This window comes from Schistocerca serialis, chromosome 4 (assembly GCF_023864345.2).
Source record: "Schistocerca serialis cubense isolate TAMUIC-IGC-003099 chromosome 4, iqSchSeri2.2, whole genome shotgun sequence".
Lineage (NCBI taxonomy): Eukaryota > Metazoa > Arthropoda > Insecta > Orthoptera > Acrididae > Schistocerca > Schistocerca serialis.
In genome coordinates, this window is record NC_064641.1 from 606,735,670 (window position 1) to 606,755,114 (window position 19,445).

Genomic DNA, 19,445 nt, shown 5'->3' on the forward strand with positions numbered 1-19,445 from the left:
CAACCGATTCCTCCACAGGAAAACACGTCTGATATATTATATACGACACTGGTGACGGCATGTGCGTCACATGACAGGAATATGTTGTCGAGCCACCTAACTTGTACACTTGGCGAATGGGTAAACAGGTTTTCTTCTGGATGTGATAATCACTCCCAAGAAAGTGATGAAAACATAAAAGTTTGTCACATAAACTGAAAATAAAAAATTAAACTTTTCACTTGGTGGGGGAGGGGGGGGGGGGGGGGACTTAAACCAAGGACCTCTCGTGCAACAGCTGCTCACGCTAACCACGGGACCACGGCACTCCTGAGCTCGTACTCTCCTTGATGTTGCCTATCTTGCGCATGGAATACTCAGTTTGTATATTTTGCTTATTTTTTCATAGTTCCTCACAACTTCTTCCATTTTTCTCGGTTGATCTGTGTTCAGTTTTTCAAGGCCTAGCCAATGTGCCAACTTATAACTAAACCTAAAGGGGGTGCGATGGGGAGGTTCCCTTGTTAGGTTGGCCAGTGGGCCCCTTCTGCCTGTGACTTGAGCCGTGCAAACTGCTGCGTATACTTCTTCCGGCTGTTCTACGCCCCTATGGCCTCTATTTTACTTCGCAATCGCTGGTGAGCATAACTCACTGTAAATGGGCCCACTCATGACTGTAAGTTGTGTACTCAGAAGTATTGCACCACAACTGACTTTTCCTATCCCAAACGGTAGTGCCGCTACAGATACGCGTAAATTCAAAAACAAAATTTTGTATCCATTTTCTTACCTTCCCTACTCGTTGTCTTCTAGATTTTGCTCTTATTGGAATTTGGATATTTGATACAACTAATTTATCTTGTACAGTTAATATTTGCTGTTTTACCCTTTATACAATATCAAATGCCTCACATGGTGCAAGCCCAATGGTTTTCCTGTTTTTGGGTTAACCAATTTCACTGCATTATCATGAACCACTTTACTTACTTCCGTAGGGCCTTTATATACTGAAAAGGACTTATTGTATTGATGTTTTTTCATGCTTGAGAGATGGTTGGTTTTCGCAAGTACTTTTTGTCCTAGTAAAAATACTCGTTATGTAGCCGTCTTGTCGGCTGGGTCCATGCTGTTTATAACTGCAGCATTCAAATTGCTGTTTCAATTTCACTAGCTGTTGATGTTGTACTCTGGGTACTGGTGAGAATTTAATTATTTTCTGGATAAGTCCCTGTCCTATATACATCATCAGACTTGGGTGTCAATACTGATGTTGCCAAAGCGCATTATCCTCTTGGCATACCACTTTTCTCTCGGTTTGTATAAATAAACTACATCCTCCACAATTTGGTCATCATCAGTTTTTGTACAGCTGCCTACATTAACTATTGACAACTCCTGTTCCTCTTTATCGAACGATTCCCAGTCAACTGTCTACCAGAATGGTCGTATTTGTATCTGATCACTCCCTAAACCTACTCATATAGTTGTTACAACATATGAAATCTCTCATGTAAGGTGCGAAATTGACATTTAATTAATCTGCCACCTTACACACGTCATTTAGGAACACCAGATATCACTTCTGTTTTACTTGATGACTTTACATAGATTGCTAAGTACTGTGACCTTACCGTCAGGAATCACATACCCAGTCGCACGACTGGAACTTTACTCCTTACACACGTAATTTGGTTAGAAGTTTGTTATGAGAGATGGTGTCGAAAGCCCTCTGGGAATCTAGTAATATGGAGTCAATCTGAGATTCTCTGTCGATATCAATCACTACTTCGTCTGAATAAGAAGCTAGTTGTGATTGAAAAGAACGACATTATCTGAATCCGTGCTGCCTATAAGTGACAGCAAACCATTACTTTCGAGGTAATTCATAATAATGACAGAAAAACAGCAACTAGTCGCAGTTCCACTGGTCTTTTATGATGCTTGCATATCCAGATATCAACTGTAAATAGCCATCTTCAGTGTTGAAACACAAGAAAATTATAGAATCAGAACTGATTATATAAACATTAAGTAAAACACCACTTTATCCAACATCGTCGTTTTAGTCGACATACGACTGAGTGAGCCACAATCCTACGAAATACCAGTAGTACTTGTTCCCATATAACTTTACCTGGTGTATTGGAGAAAGGAAACTGAGGTTATTGTTTGCAGCTAACACCGCAGTCTCGGTTTGCTCTATGTAGCGTAAATAATGACCTTTCAGTCCATAAACTAACTAACTCAGTTACGTTCCGATATGGGAGTTTAAAACCCGTTTTACATAAAATAAAATCATAAAGTTTATCTGCATATTTCCTTTACAATACATCAAGAAACGCCGATTTACAATGTGTTTATTCATATGTTAGTGGTGAAGTGATCCAACAAATCTTATGCAACAGATCATTAGCTGGCCGCTGTGGCCGAGCGGTTCTAGCTGCCTCAGTCCGGAACTGCGCTGCTGCTATGGTCGCAGGTTTGAATCCTACCTCGAGCATGGATGTGTGTGATGTCCTTAGGTTAGTTAGGTTTAAGTTGTTCTACGTCTAGGGGACTGATGACCTCAGATGTTAAGTCGATAGTGCTTGGAGCCATCATTAATTGGCTCGTACAACTGTCCCCTGTAGAACTGTTAAATCACAATCGAAATGAAAAATTTAAAAAAATTGGAGATCGTTTTTATAAAATAGTTACATATAAATTGTTATTCGCCAAAAGCTAATTTTATTTAATAAAAAAACTATTTTAAACTACTGTATAGGAAAGTAACTGGATTAGTATGTTTTTGGGCTCAAAGGGCGTTACTTACACTGCATGATGCAAACTGAGGCTGCTGTAATTGTTGTAAACAACAACCTCGGGATTCTTCTGTCCGTATACTAGTAAAGTCATATGGTGGCATGTACTGCTAGGAGTCTGTTGGATTATACATCACTCAAATTGTACGTTGGCTGAAGCTTGTCATTTCTATTGGATAACGTGGTGCTTTACTTATTGTTTTATTTAAATCAATCCTGATTCTGTAATTTGCTTATATTTTAGCACTGAAGATGGTTATTTATAGCTGAAATATGAACATGCAAGAATAATAAAAAACCAGTAGTATTGCGAGTGGTTGCTATGTTACTGTGTTTCCTTATAATACAATATACAGTCACTGTGTACAATGTTTCCTTATGTAGACGGAGATGGTAATTCATGATGTTAGAACACCGCATCTGTTGCAAACTACTATGGCAAATGGACGTCGCTAACATTTGTCTGCAATTAATCGCATTTCTCCTATTTCTTGATTATTGTCATGATCTGTGAAACTTTCCAGTCGATAGGAACGCATCTTCCGTAGAGCAACCTATGGACGTGTTTGAAGGGAGGTGAAATTGCGAGGCGACACGGAGTTGGACGTCCATGCGTGTTCGCAGAACGTAGAGACTGCGGCTTGTGCACTCTGTGGTAGAAATGATGAGTGCAGTGCTGCTGTAAGCGCAAAATTTTCGGAACGCATCGTTCAGACCACGTATTGAATATTATACTCCGCAGGACACAACCTCAGTGTGTTTCTCTGTCGACATGACATCGACAATTGCGACTGCAGTGGGCACGGGATAATCGAGATTGGAGTCTGGATGAGTATAAACATTTCGTGTGGTCGGATGAATCACTTTTCTTGCTACACCAGGTCAAAAATAGTGTCCAGGTATACCGCCTTTCAGGCGAGCGGCTGCTTTAAACATGCACCGCACCGTGGGTGCTGGCAGCTGGGAGCACTGATACGCTCACGGGAAAATTTTCTTGATTCTCCAAACGGTAGTAATCGAAGGCACCATTGCGTTTTTGTATTTTTACTTCCTGTTATAACCCTTTAAATCTTTGATCATCCTTAGGGAAACTGAAATACTAGTCACACATAATCAATCACATGACTCGGGGACTTGATCACTTTTGTAAAACAAGAACAGTGGTTTGCAAAATTGATTCAAACGAAAGAAGTAATTGGGACTGTCAAGTATAAATCTTCTCCTCAGGTGAACATTGCTCAAAATGTGCATACATTCTGTGTACTGACTGGCTGCACTTTCCCACAGAACCGAATTTACACCTCTCAAAGATGTGATAGCTATTACTTGATATTTGTAGTATTTACTTATGAAAGGTAACTTTTAGTCGTGTGACGTATTTTGAATTTCATTCGTGACAGCGCCATTTCAGTTAATAGTACATAAATGGGTCAAAAGAGAGCAAATACGTGGAATAACACAGTTCGGATATTCGCATGAAATGTAAACAATAGTGTCATATATGCTTCAAGTGATTCGGTTCGATGTTTGTCACTCACTCAGGCAGTACGCTTTGCTCTTTCACAGTTATTAGTAATCTGTGTTTGCGATCAGAGATTACATCAACGGTAGCGATGATACATAATAAAATGAAACACCTGCAGCCATCATAATGATGTTATTTTACTGTACTGCAACCAGTTTCGCTGACTCAGTGCTCATCTTCTTGTCTTAACTGACGCTGAGGGGCTGAAATTCAGTCGTATATACATCGGTGCCCAATATTTATAAACTGACTTCAGTAGAATACTGTAAAAATGATGTTGTGTCTCCAACCATCAACTACGAACTCAACGATGATATCTTGTTGGCACCGTCATTGTCCTCATAACGATGAAAAATATGGGACACATGTCTCAGTAGTCATTAGCTATCAAGGGCCCGCTTCCACACCAAGTTAGATGTTTGAGAGGTATCTACAGTCCAGTAGTAATACACATTCTAGTTTCTATCGTTTGTTTAATGACACCAATTTTAAACATGTGTAACGGTCACTTTCTATTAGGGCTCGGTCGTTTTCTGTATCGTAACTCTATATTGTGGTTCCATTGCTTTACGCAGATTTCTGTCCTTGTTTTGTTGGTATTGCAGACAGAGCTGAAAAATCTTTCGAACGTACCACAGATACGCGAAATATTACAAATGCCTGTGACTACTTCACCATGAAACTCATTCACAGCACACATTTGTCTCATTTTATAACAGGCCGGTTATTAATGTTTGTCATTATAATCATTGGTATTATGAAACACCATTTATTGTTGTTACTTTACGTATTTTTTATTTGTTTATCTCCAGTCGATGGGCACTAAAACTGCCGTCAGAAAAAGGATTTTGGTCCTTATTTACTGTCTTCCGGTATAATTAAAATAGTCTAATCCCTATAAGATTTCGTGGTTATGAGCAATAAATTCATGTGAATATAAGAAATTGCAAACAGACACTTTTAGAATTATTTGTTTATTTCCTCGAACTAGTTCTCGAACCTCTTCGGTGTGATCATCATATAGAGCACATAAATGTTACATGTGTAGTGTGATGCTGGATACTGACCGTGTGACAAGAAAGTAGTTAAAATTTTTTTAATGGTAGCTTAAGGGTTAGTTAAGTGGCGAGTTATTTCGAAAGACGTGTTCTTTTGCTTAGTGCGACAGTATGGGCATTACTGTAATTAGAATCCGCCTAACAGATTTCTTTTTAATTGCCTATTGGTCACGTATTAATCATTTTTCAGTATACAGTAAATGTAAATACTGATTGTCATCATATATGCGCCAGCATTCAACGTGTGCTGCGCCACTGACGTACACTGTGAAACAAAGAATTATTCGAATGGGACGCAAGTTGGTAAACGTGGTGGTAAAGTACAGGCAAACAAATGATTACTATTTCGGAAAAGTTGGGTGTTTTATTCGAGAAAAAGAGCTTTTCAAATTGCACAAGTCAGTAAAGCGTTAGTCCATCTCTGGTGTATGCAAACACGTCTTCGATGGTCTTTGGGGCGCAGTTCGAAGCGGGACTCATCACGGAAGAGAATTCTACTCCACTAAATGAGATTCCAGGCCGAAGACGTGTCTGGAGACGCCGCGGACAGCGCTGTGATGCCAACCCGAGTGTCGACAGCCATACAGCCGGACAAACAGCAGTGATGGCCTTGGATGTGATTTCATTTCATCCCGGAACCCTTACAGCACATCGGTACATCGGTTATATTCTACGCCACTTGTTGCTGCCCTTTATGGCGACCCATCGTGATTTTGCATTTCAACAAGATAACGCCCGCCCGCACACGGCGAAAGATTCTGCTCTTGTCTTTATGTTTGCCAAATCATACCTCGACTGTGAAGGTATTCCCAACTAAGAACATTTGAACTGAGCACTTTTGGATCGTTATCGGCAGAGACCTCCAACCATGTCACGATTTTGAAGGCCCAACAAGTCTATCAGTCAGCGTCAAGCTGAATAACTGATTGCATAAGAGCTGGGAGTGGACCACTACATTATTGGAAATTTTTGGTAGGATCTTACGGGACCAAACTGCTGAGGTCAACGGTCCCTAAGCTTACACACTACTTAATCTAACTTAAACTAATTTACGCTAAGGACAACCCACACACCCATGCCCAAGGGAGGACACTAACCTCCAATGCAAAGAGTCGTACGGACCGTGACAAGGCGCCTAGACCTCGCGGCAACCCTGCTCAGCTCGCATTATTGAGATGCTCATGTCTGTGAAGCTCTTTGACCCGCCAGGTCAGCCGAGAGCGCTAAAGCCGGCCTCGGATGGAATCCGCCTGGCGCATTAACGAGGAGGGCCGGTGTGCCGGCCAACCTGGATGTGGATTTTAGGCGGTTTTCCTCATCCACATTGCTGAATACCGGTCTGGTCCCCACATCCCGCCAGAGTTACACTCCTTGCAGACATTTTCAAAACGATCGCACTATTTCACAGTTTACACTAGACATAGAAAGCTGTGGTACACTCATTCCATCCCAGGGGCTATGGGGTGGCGGCAGGAAGGGCATCCAGCACCCCTTAAAATTAACCATGCCAAATCCATCCTAACTATGCCGACCCTGTGCAACATGCAGGACAAAGGCACCAGTGAAAGAAGAAGAAAGAAAGTTAGTGAAGCTGTTTCTCCTGAATTATTAATGTATTTATTAATAATTGATTTTCCTGATATTCTAATAATTTTTTGGCTTTGGGTGTACATCACATGTATATCCTATTTGGATAATTCCTTCATGGTGCGTTGTTCCTTTTTTTTTAATGTGTTTATATTCAGTCGAGGATGTAACATATTTCGCTCAGAGAGACTAATTTTTGTGACAGACAGTACCAGGATAACGCCACGGAAATAAAGGCGTAAATATTACGTGCTCCATTTGAAGACGTGCTTCAAAAGCTTGTTCAAATAAACAACTACTTAAAAAAGTAATTGCTTGCAGTAGGACGTATTCGTATTTAACAACCTGTAACGGGTTCTAGAACATTTATAGCAGGTAAGCTTAACAAATGAATCCATTTAAACGCAGGGTAACCAATGCTATATGGCATGTGCAAACATTTAATTACGATTCGCTACAGCCATAGTCACTTTTTCGTATGAAACAGACCGTTTATATCTTCCATTATAGGTAACAAAGTTGAAATAATAGTATTAATTATTATTATTTATTTCATTACCCTATAATACAATACGACTAGTCGGTAACCCTACCTGATGAGGTGCGGTGTTGACATTGTGGAGCAGCCCCCTGGTGCCGCAAACTGTCCGTTAGGGCATATTTCGGGCGTCAGAATGGATCCGTACCTGCGAACGCACGTATCAGATATTTCGACATATCCAGGTGGGCAAGTCGGAGCTGCGTGCGTGGTGGTAGAAGTGAAGAGCGCCATCACGAGTAGAAGGAGCAGGGCACGACGCATATCTGGTGGTGGTTAGTGTTTAACGTCCCGTCGACAACGAGGTCATTAGAGACGGGGCGCAAGCTCGGGTTAGGGAAGGATTGAGAAGGAAACCGGCCGTGCCCTTTCAAAGGAACCATCCCGGCAATTGCCTGAAACGATTTAGGAAAATCACGGAAAACCTAAATCAGGATGGCTGGAGACGGGATTGAACCGTCGTCCTCCCGAATGCGAGTCCAGTGTGCTAAGCACTGCGCCAGCTCGCTCGGTGACGCATATCTGACGCAGGAACTCTACCGGTGTGCCGGCTGCACTCTGTGCTGGCTCACTGCCCGCGCTCTTCTCTTTTATATTTCACTTTGCCGGCCTTGAGCGTAATAAGCAGTTTCTGAATCCTCTGATTCTGCATGAAGAGCACAGCTTCTTAGTAAGAAACATGTTTTCATAGCTTGTAACTGCTGGAAAAACCTCCGAAGAGTATAACCTTGACCTTGAGACATCATTAACACGCGTCCATTCCGAAAGTGATCCCTACCTCGACAAAGCACTCTCGTCCTGCACTAGGTGATGAAAAGAGATGGTGAAGGATGGGGAGGGAACACACTTCTCAGTTTCGCAGTGAATGATGATATACTTCCGAAATTTCACAAAAAATGGCTTTGGCTACACTTAGTGCTAGTCACAACCTGTTGCTTGTTCTGACTTCCATCAAAGTGATGATGAACTAATAACTCTGCCTGTTGGGCAAGTCAGGCGGTGATATCGATTTGCGAAGGTTTCTTTCAGGGAAAGGGGGGGGGGGTGGCGGGGGGAAGGGTGGTAGGAGGTTGATGCCGACCCCTGCCTTTCACTTCACTCTGAAATGAACTTTATGAATTGCTCGTTTCTCTCCACCCACCATGCTGAATTTTGTGGTTTACGTGTGGACGTCTAGTCCTAACTAAGGACCTGTACACACTGAGTATTTCTATATTCTCTTTCCTGTGCAAGTAAATTTACATAAAAACACAAGGTTATTCGAAAAAAAGGAAGAGATTTTAAATATTTATTGCTTCCAAACTACAAAAGGTGGAAACACAATTCTGACGTTCCTGGAAAGAAAAAGGCGCAAATTTTTATGCATTCAGTGTGAGCCCCATGTGTTACACGACAAATATCGGATCGAAACGGTGGCTCTTTTCCTGCCACACATGAAGCAGTTGCTCTCTTGTGATGGAATTCACAGCTTCGACAATGCGATGTCGCAGGCTTTCAGGAATGTCAGTCATAGAGGGGAAAAAAACGCGGTCTTTTACACAACTTCACAGATAAGAGTCACAAGGTGTGAGGTCTGAAGACAGGGAGGCCACAAGCGAAGAATTTCATCTCTTCTGCTCCTTCTCTGCCAATCCTACGTTCTGGATAGGGGGCATTCAGGTAACGTCGGACGTGCTTAGGGAATTTGGACGTCGATATCATGCTTGACAAATAATTAGAGAAGGATGCTCTCGCTGTTTAAGAGTAAATTCGCCTAATAGAAAACGCTGTACCAGCTCATGAAGGCATTTACTATCTTGACTTCACCACCAGAGATGTTCAATATAATTTATTAAAAGTGTGTAAATTCAAAATACAAATAACTCGTTATTTTTCTACTTGTACATTCTGAAATAACTACGACTTTACTTCAGGCTAGAAGCACAGCCTTTGCAGCCAGTGGCTGCGGCTGGAGGAGATCAGTGTATTGGGCATTGTACGTGTGGTGAAGCAGGTTCACCTGGGTAACGTCGTAATGTGGCATGCATTAGTGAGCGTAATTAACAGGAACTATCCAGCAGAAACACACGACTTCACAATACAGTAATGTATCGTTCACTATGATTGCTGCGATAGCTGATGTCCCACTTGTTACCACATTACACGGGAAGTTATGGCAGTTAACTGCCTGGTACAGAAGCTGTATAGTGACTCCGTTGTGGAGATACAAATCTATGTCTCGCTGAGAAGCTAAGAGGCATGCGAGGTAATACAATCCATGGGCGATGAGGTTATCTATGCAGCCACGGCCTCTCAACCAAAGGCCATGAGATCTGCTGGTGATTCGTCTGCAGATTAGGCACAGCCTCTTATCGTGCGTATTCCTTGCCTGTCCAACCAGCATATTATTAAATGCCTGAGACTTCCTAATGACTGAACAATCATTAGGAAAGCGTGTCCAGTACCGTAAATTGTCATCATCATCTACTTCTTCTTCTCCTTCTTCACATTAAAAGTTAGTAACTGTCCTGTTCTGATCAGAGTCGGGCGATCTCTTCTGGGGTCTAAGTTTCCCTGTGATATCTAGTTAAAATAAATATTTGTTTTTCTTTTTTTTAGTTATCTTTCTGTAATCCAATCGATTCATGTTAGGAACATTTTACCGTTTTTGTTGATTATTTTGTGAACTAAATAAATTACCAACTCACTCGCAGTGTTTTCATATTTTATGGAGACCCTCAGACTAAAACCTTCTGTGCGTCTCAAAAGTTTCATTTCAGTGGCCTTCATATGCATTTCCTCTTACTTTCTTATTGTCCACGACTCCGAACCGTATGTGAAATATGTATACTCAGTACCGTATGAAATTTAATTTTTGTCTCTGCTTCGTATTCTAAACTACATCATCTGATATTTCTTTAATTTATTACACATACAGGGTGTTCGGAAATTCCCGACAAACTTCTAGTAACTGTAGAGGGAGTTGAGTACGTAATATCCTGAACAGTAACTAATATCCCGAAACGTACAGCTTCCGTGCTACAGCCGTTGGAAAACGTGTTTGCTTGGTAGATTCGCTACAGGGTAGTCATGGTGGAGTTCCTTACGTCGGAATGGCTGAAGTCATTTGACGCCTGTCGCACGTCTTTCTCCTTGTTCGAGCCTCATTCACGTGTCTGTGAGTGTTAGAGCAACATATCTGAGCACAATATTGCAGAACACCCCGACATGATCCTTCTGTGCGCCGAAGATCACGGTAATGGAAGAGCTGCTCCTCACCTTATCAAAATCGTTACGCACAACGTTCGACTCCATCGCATGTCCTTTTCGCCACATTTACTCATTGGCTAGGAGAAAGGATACCTTCGCCATCAGGAGGCGTGACTGAGGCGCTCCAAGGAGACTCCGCCCACGGGAACTGGAAGAGGCCTTTCTGCACCATGCTGAAGAAAATCCGTCAACGAGTACACGAGCAATTGGGCCGGCAGTGGATGTTGGTCCCAGGACCGTCTGGTGTGTTGTGGATAACTAACAACTACATCCATACCGCCTCCAACACTTCATACCACATCTAACGTATACATGTGAATGAGACTCGAACCAGGTTAGAGAGCTAGAATAAACGTCAAATTACATCAGCCACACCGATGTAACCAACTACCCCCTGCCCCCCTCAGCACTACACTGTTTCAGACCTACTTGCCAAACATGTTTTCAAACGGCTGTAGCACGGAAATTTACGATTCCGGACATGGGTTTCTACACGAAATACCATTTACTCACTTCCCTCTTCAAGTTCTAGAAGTTTATAACGGGAATTTTCAAACAGCCCATATGATTCTCAAGCTGGTAACTAACATCACAGTCTAGGAGGTTAAAATGAGGAAATTGTTCTTAAACATGGCATTTAGCATTATTTTTGACCGCACAAACTATTTTCCGTTAAATTCTTTACCACAGTCCTTCTGTGAGATATTAACATTGTAACTTTTGTTTATCTAGTTTAGACACAATACTGCCCTTTTAGTGTCCTCACTGTCTTGTAAAATTATCCGACCGTTAGAGAATATGATGATGTCACCCATCTGTGTGGTCCTGTTTTGGTGCCTCGGCTGATCTTGGTTTTCCACTATGTAGCATTGTCTTTACTACAGATATTAAAAGGTCTGGGCGATGAGATACACTCTAGTCTAACAACTATACTATTTTTCCAGTTGTCTCTCTACCCGCTTTAATTACGACTATTTAACAATGTCTTTAGTACAGATTTTAAAAGGTGTGGGCGATAAGGTACACTTTATTCTCGCACCTGTATTACCGTTCTAGTCGTCTGCTTAAAAGCGTTTGCAAATATTAGGCCTGGTTTCTTGACATCTCAGTCAAAACAGGATGGATACGCTGAATCTTTACTCTTCCTCACGTTTCGTATTCGTATTCCCTTCTCACCCCCTCTTGTAATAATTTTTGTACGGTTCATCTGAAAGGGGTAATTGTGACTAATCGAAGAAATGAAATCTTTACTTTTGAGGATCATTCATATTTCGGTCGTATAACTCTGACGTCATGGAAACTGTTTTCGACGGTAAGGCTAAATAAAAAGTTCTCGATGTGAGGCAATTTTTTAGTGGAGCTTGGATGGCAGTTGTGCAGACATGGGCTTATGGTAAATACCTATTTTATGAGAAACTATATTACAACATAAACTCGCCTAAGAAAAAGAAAATATTAGCGCTTCTGTAATACAAATAATGATTTCAGAGACTTGCTATCACCAGAAATAAATCAACATTTCGCCCAGACAGAAATGTAATAGTCCTTTACTCAAACTGGCAACGATAATATACAACCGAACTTACTGTGAAACGTATTTATATACTACTTCGATAAAGTAATCTTGCTTGGCAAAAGATAAACAGTACAAGTGGGCTCAAACAAAAAAAATGACATCTTTTCTAATCCACGCGTAACTTAACAAGCAGGCACACTAAATCACTGACGCCACAGCCGACCCACAGTTTACTACCATGAACCTTCGACATCTGCCAAACTAGCCCCAAAAGGTAACCCATCTACACAGAACTAGCTACTAAGTTGATCATAATGAAAGGTAGTACAATACACAATAACTTATAACTACTATACAACCATCCACGTTCTCGCCGTTTTATAATTTCACAATCAGAGTATTACGAAATTTAAAATTTTTATTTCACACTACAAACGGTCGTCAACCAGGAGTCAATAAAACAATGAAATTATTAAAATGTTTCATAACTAGTTTCGACGCACTGAGTCGTGATTTTCAAAAGTAATCACAAACTTGGAGAACTTCATTAATACGAGTAATTAGTACCACACTTCTTTCAAACATTACGAAAACTAGTAAAATGAAGCAAAGGCAGCAGAAACGAGTCACAAGACGTCATGACAATGTTTTAGTTTTAGGCTAGCTGCAATTTATAAGATTACGACGTGTGAGCCTTTATGTGAAAAATGATCGTTGCATGCAAGGATATAAAATATCTATCAGATGGATGCTGTTTTCATGAACACTGCATTAAGGTGTAAAGTCAAAGTTGATATGTCAAATATTTATGTCAAATAGATTTGATGATGTATTAGGGAACTTTGTCAAATGTCGCCTGTCGTCAAATAAACAGGATCAAATCTAGGGCCTCGCCGTAGATTTGATCATAAAAGTCGTTCGTCTTCTGTTCACTGTAATGTGAAATGTAACTGCTTGGAGCGCTGGCGTCGCTAAAGCTATTTCACGTCTCTGTTGTGTGTTTGTAAATATGGCACCATGAAGGAATTATCCAAATAGGATATACATGTGATGTACACCCAAAGCCAAACAAATGATTAGAATATCAGGAAAATCAACTATTAATAAATAAATTAATAATTCGGGAGAAACAGCTTCACTAACTTTCTTTCTTCTTCTTTCACTGGTGCCTTTGTCCTGCATGTTGCACAGGGTCGGCATAGTTAGGATGGATTTGGCATGGTTAATTTTAAGGGGTGGCCGGATGCCCTTCCTGCCGCCACCCCATAGCCCATGGGACGGAATGAGTGTACCACAGCTGTCTATGTCTAGTGTAAACTATGAAATAGTGCGATCGTTTTGAAAATGTCTGCAAGGAGTGTAACTCTGGTGGGATGTGGGGACCAGCCCGGTATTCACCAATGTGGATGAGGAAAACCGCCTAAAAGCCACATCCAGGTTTGTTTGTTCCTTCGAATCTTTTTTTTAAATTTCATTTTTAATAAACTTGCTTTGTGAAGAGAGGGGGAGGGGGCAGAGCAAGGGGCACAGTGAATGCTATTAATTGTATGTTGATGGGCAGGTGGAATATGCTGCAGGCGACTTCACGTCCACAGTCACAGCTACAGCCATCCACTTCTACACTGGAAACATCCAGGCAGCTTTTCGACAAGCCGGAATGAAGAATAGAAAACAAAAAATTCTTTCTTAGATTTCCATTATACTTTGTTTATACTTTAACTCTAGATGTCGCAAGTTAAAAAGCGCTTCATCTGTTTCGTACTTATCATTAATTTTTTAGTTGTTGGAACAGTAACTCCATTAATTAAATTATACAAAAACAAAAATAGTTGTTATTGCCCATTTAGTGTACTAAACATTTATTTACATTCACATATTCCCCCTTCAGTGCTTTATAAATCGCTTCACACCTTTCTTGAACTGTTTTGATTAATGTGTAACGTGATATTCTAGTGTTCCATTGTAAACTAGAGTAGCTCTCTCCTGTCTCAAGAAATCCCAGTGTCACAGTTTGCTTGTCTTCTGCACGTATAGCATTTCTCAAAAGAGTATTCTCTTTTGTAATGTGAGAAGCCACTTTACTGGTCAAATACTGAAATACACTCTCGTCCATTCGTAAGTATTTTACGTCGTCCACAAGCAGCTCTCGTAACACATTTGCCGAATGCTTTTACTACCTCGACGTAATACCTACGGCTTCATCCATGTGTGTCTCCTTTTTTTCCGCCGCGTTTCTCCAAAATACACACAGTCCAGTAGTGGTACTAGCAACTGCAGCACTTAATAAGAGGTTGTCTCCCATCTTGATATTTGATGAAAAATATGACGTCAGTGTAATATACCTTTTTAGCGTCATGTAAAATATTTTTGTTAAACAAATTTGACGAATAGTTCATCAAATCTTTGATCAAATCTTTGTCAAAGAAATATGACAGTGTAATACTGGCCTTACTCCTCACTGGCTGTGAACTGCCCTTCTCCCCGAACACCGCTACCGCCCAACTTGACGGTGTCCACGGCGCTGTCGTCTCCATAATGTTATGGTCAGATGCCGTCAACGGACTTGGGCTCACTCAGTCCACGATGCTTCCAGACCTATGCATCGGTGCGCGAGCACAGTAAGTGCCCTCTAGCGGATCGCGCAACCACAAACAACTAGAAAACATGGCACCGGCGGCGGGAAGTTGAAATGTGCCACAACACACGGCACATGACATTGAGACGATTGCCGCTAAATTACTGTGACAAACGAGTTGGTCTACCACATCTTCATAGGCGAAACGGAAGTAATGAAAGTAAAATGATCAAGAAAGGCAAGCTCGAGTTTAAGCAGATCGCAATCATTGTTGACCTCGTAAGTTGTGGAATCAACAAAGGGAGCGAAAGATGATTTTTAAGTGAAATAAAACTGAAAGAATAGGTACCAGTACTATGTTTTGCAGGTTACGTAGCGTAATGACCGAGAGGGAGAAATCCTCAGAGAAATTTCTAAATTATACGGGTAGCACACGTAGAATAGAATAAGGCTTATTTAGAAACAGAGCCATGATGAAAGTGCTCAAGAGCAGAGTGCCTGCAATTTAAATACCGAAACTAAAAACGATACAGTAGCACAAGAACGAAAGCATTTTCTCCTCGAGGAACCTAGAGTATTAACCTTCCAGTTACAAGGTGCAATATCAATTCACATGTCTTGAGGCTATGTCATATACGATACTTGACTAAACTCAGTTTCATTTAGCTTACATACATAATACACACTAGCGCTGTTTTCTGTGCAAACAAAGACAAGCAAGACGTGTCGGATCCGACATCACCGTGTAGCAGGAAGGTTAAGGATAATCGACATCAAAATTTAGTTGATGCAGGAAGAGGAAATTAGTTTCAACTTGTAATATGAATGACAATGAAGGTCGTGAGTATGTGGAATATTGCCATCTATACGTGTGCAACATGGACTACATTCAATTCTTATAAGAACAAAGCTTTAAAATGTCACACAGTCGAATAATAACAATCACACACATACGCATCGTATGAAGCAGAGATGCAACAAAGAGAGTGGGCGAGGAAAGAAGTGTGGGAACAGCTACCGCAAGAAATGCCTTATTAGTCGCTAGTCAGGAAGTACAAGGCACTGGAAGCATAAGTAAAAGGGACAGCTACTTGGTCAGATATACACTCCTGGAAATGGAAAAAAGAACACATTGACACCGGTGTGTCAGACCCAGCATACTTGCTCCGGACACTGCGAGAGGGCTGTACAAGCAATGATCACACGCACGGCACAGCGGACTCACCAGGAACCGCGGTGTTGGCCGTCGAATGGCGCTAGGTGCGCAGCATTTGTGCGCCGCCGCCGTCAGTGTCAGCCAGTTTGCCGTAGCATACGGAGCTCCATCGCAGTCTTTAACACTGGTAGCATGCCGCGACAGCGTGGACGTGAACCGTATGTGCAGTTGACGGACTTTGAGCGAGGGCGTATAGTGGGCATGCGGGAGACCGGGTGGACGTACCGCCGAATTGCTCAACACGTGGGGCGTGAGGTCTCCACAGTACATCGATGTTGTCGCCAGTGGTCAGCGGAAGGTGCACGTGCCCGTCGACCTGGGACCGGACCGCAGCGACGCACGGATGCACGCCAAGACCGTAGGATCCTACGCAGTGCCGTAGGGGACCGCACCGCCACTTCCCAGCAAATTAGGGACACTGTTGCTCCTGGGGTATCGGCGAGGACCACTCGCAACCGTCTCCATGAAGCTGGGCTACGGTCCCGCACACCGTTAGGCCGTCTTCCGCTCACGCCCCAACATCGTGCAGCCCGCCTCCATTGGTGTCGCGACAGGCGTGAATGGAGGGACGAATGGAGACGTGTCGTCTTCAGCGATGAGAGTCGCTTCTGCCTTGGTGCCAATGATGGTCGTATGCGTGTTTGGCGCCGTGCAGGTGAGCGCCACAATCAGGACTGCATACGACTGAGGCACACAGGGCCAACACCCGGCATCATGGTGTGGGGAGCGATCTCCTACACTGGCCGTACACCACTGGTGATCGTCGAGGGGACACTGAATAGTGCACGGTACATCCAAACCGTCATCGAACCCATCGTTCTACCATTCCTAGACCGGCAAGGGAACTTGCTGTTCCAACAGGACAATGCACGTCCGCATGTATCCCGTGCCACCCAACGTGCTCTAGAAGGTGTAAGTCAACTACCCTGGCCAGCAAGATCTCCGGATCTGTCCCCCATTGAGCATGTTTGGGACTGGATGAAGCGTCGTCTCACGCGGTCTGCACGTCCAGCACGAACGCTGGTCCAACTGAGGCGCCAGGTGGAAATGGCATGGAAAGCCGTTCCACAGGACTACATCCAGCATCTCTACGATCGTCTCCATGGGAGAATAGCAGCCTACCTTGCTGCGAAAGGTGGATATACACTGTACTAGTGCCGACATTGTGCATGCTCTGTTGCCTGTGTCTATGTGCCTGTGGTTCTGTCAGTGTGATCATGTGATGTATCTGACCCCAGAAATGTGTCAATAAAGTTTCCCCTTCCTGGGACAATGAATTCACGGTGTTCTTATTTCAATTTCCAGGAGTGTATATTAAGAAACAGTGTGCTGTAATCGAGTTTTGAATTTTAAGAGTTGGTGCGCACGTGGTGAACCTTGTCCTTCGGCATGACAATGTCAGACCAAGCATGGACTTTGCTATATCTGCAACAATCGAACATTCATTGTCATCTATCATTCTCGATACGGTCCCGACTTGGCTCCCTAAGACTTTAATCTGTTTCTAAAACTTACAGAATTCCTTTTGGAGACATCATTTTGATATGATGAAGCAGTGCAAGCAGAGGGCAGCATGTGGCTCCGTCAACAATGTCAATCGTCATATAGTGGCGATGTCAACAACCTCGTCTCTTTCTCGGAGGAAATTGTTCTTCGCAAGAGTGACTACGTGGAGATATATGTAAAAATGTAGGCACGAAGAATACCTATGTAGATTGTTAATAACGTTTGTTTATTTTAAAAAAGCTTTAACAGTTTTCAAATCAATTCGGAGGCACATTTTGGTATGTAAACAGATTCTAGAAGATGTTTGATGTAGTAATTAACACTGTGCTTCATACACCTTACAATTTGCATATAATTTGTGGTGTTCATTTTTTTAGTTGCACGATGATTATTTCAAGTCCTGACATTGATAGGTAATTTAGCGATGTATGATGTCAAGGACCACACTGTCACAGTTAAAGTCAAAAAAATTCTTCTATAGCTCTACAGTCTAGTCTCGATGTTCTCGTGCTCCTCCAATATTACGAGACGACGTACTCGTAGCAGTAACCTACTACGGAAATTTTAGTTAACGGTTATGGTGTACCACAAAACACATGTTTCCTCCATTGGATAATGTCCTGGCGGCGGAGTTAGCTGCCAGTTCTGCCCTACCTACGAAAAACTTCTAGGTCCATGTTCTTGACACAGCCACGTAAAACGGGTACCTAGCTATTACCAGTAGTTCTGCAGCCAATCCTTCACTTACCAGTGGCAACAGCTGACGAACGTGGCACGATCCTCAATGTGGCAATGGTACTTCGTCTGGTCTTTACCATAAATCAGTTTCTTAGACCATATTCTACACAAAAGTTGCTGGAAAGACTTACCTGTATGCGGAGAGGCTGTTGTATATCTCAGCTGGGGCTTCACTGCTTCATGAAAGCATAGTCTACAGGAACTGTGCTTGCTAGAAATGTAGCTGTCATAATGTTTAAGACTTATACAATTCTCTTCTGGTTTCAGCACTGAATAAGGACTCGATCGGGAGTCTGTAAGATGAAGATTCCAACCGGAGGAGCAATAGTGAATGCAATGGTTTACATTTTTCAGCCCATTATCATCGCGCATTTTATAACAAAAACTAACACATGTAGTGTTCTTCAGCTTTTATGACTTAGAGGATAGCATGTTGCCGTTTTATTTGTATTCAAGATATTTGTAAGAGAAATGAATGTGCTGATTACAAGACTGTTTTCTAAAATATTATCTCCATAATCATGAGTTTTATTATCAAACTATGGTTACAATGATTATTTTGTTCCTTGATGTATTCCACAATTTATTGATGTGGTGTACTATGACACTGTGTATGATAATAACTGTCAGAACAATAAAAATCAAGTAAACAATGAATGACGAAAGTGATTACTAAATGAACCTCTTACCTAAATGCTTCGTATCCACTGTATTTCTTCAGGCTGTGGTGTAGTCATGTCCTATCACGTATTAAGCACGATATTCAATAAAATTGCAGTTTGTCCACTTAATTTTTAGCAACTTGGTATTTTTACTCCCTTTAAGGGTCATCAGAAATTCTTCCAAATTGATTTTTTCTTAAAATGCTAGATATTTACGTAGGAGTGATTATTTCTAGTTTTTAGCTTATATTTGCTTATATTTTGTTAATGCATAAGAAACAAAATATGTTTAACATCAGATTACAGCAAGAATTTGAGAGTGCCACGGGTACGAGGACAGTTTGCTGATACGAATGGTATTTTGATATTGTCTTTAGTCTACGCAAATTCAAAGGGTTTTGAAATTAAATGAAATTAGGAAATTAATGTATTCAATGTAGACAAAAATGTAGACAAGGTGGTGAAAAATCCACCAGTTGAACGTCACTCCGTCTC

At 41.8% G+C, this 19,445-nt stretch overlaps 1 long non-coding RNA gene across 1 annotated transcript in view; it reads left to right on the forward strand.

Annotated features, from left to right (window-relative positions):
* LOC126474076 (uncharacterized) overlaps positions 1 to 18,945 on the forward strand; it is a 61,772-nt gene extending 42,827 nt beyond the window's left edge. The window contains exon 2 of the long non-coding RNA XR_007586570.1: positions 18,556 to 18,945. This is a non-coding gene — a long non-coding RNA (uncharacterized LOC126474076). The remainder of the gene's footprint in view (positions 1 to 18,555) is intronic.
* Positions 18,946 to 19,445: the final 500 nt, after the last annotated feature.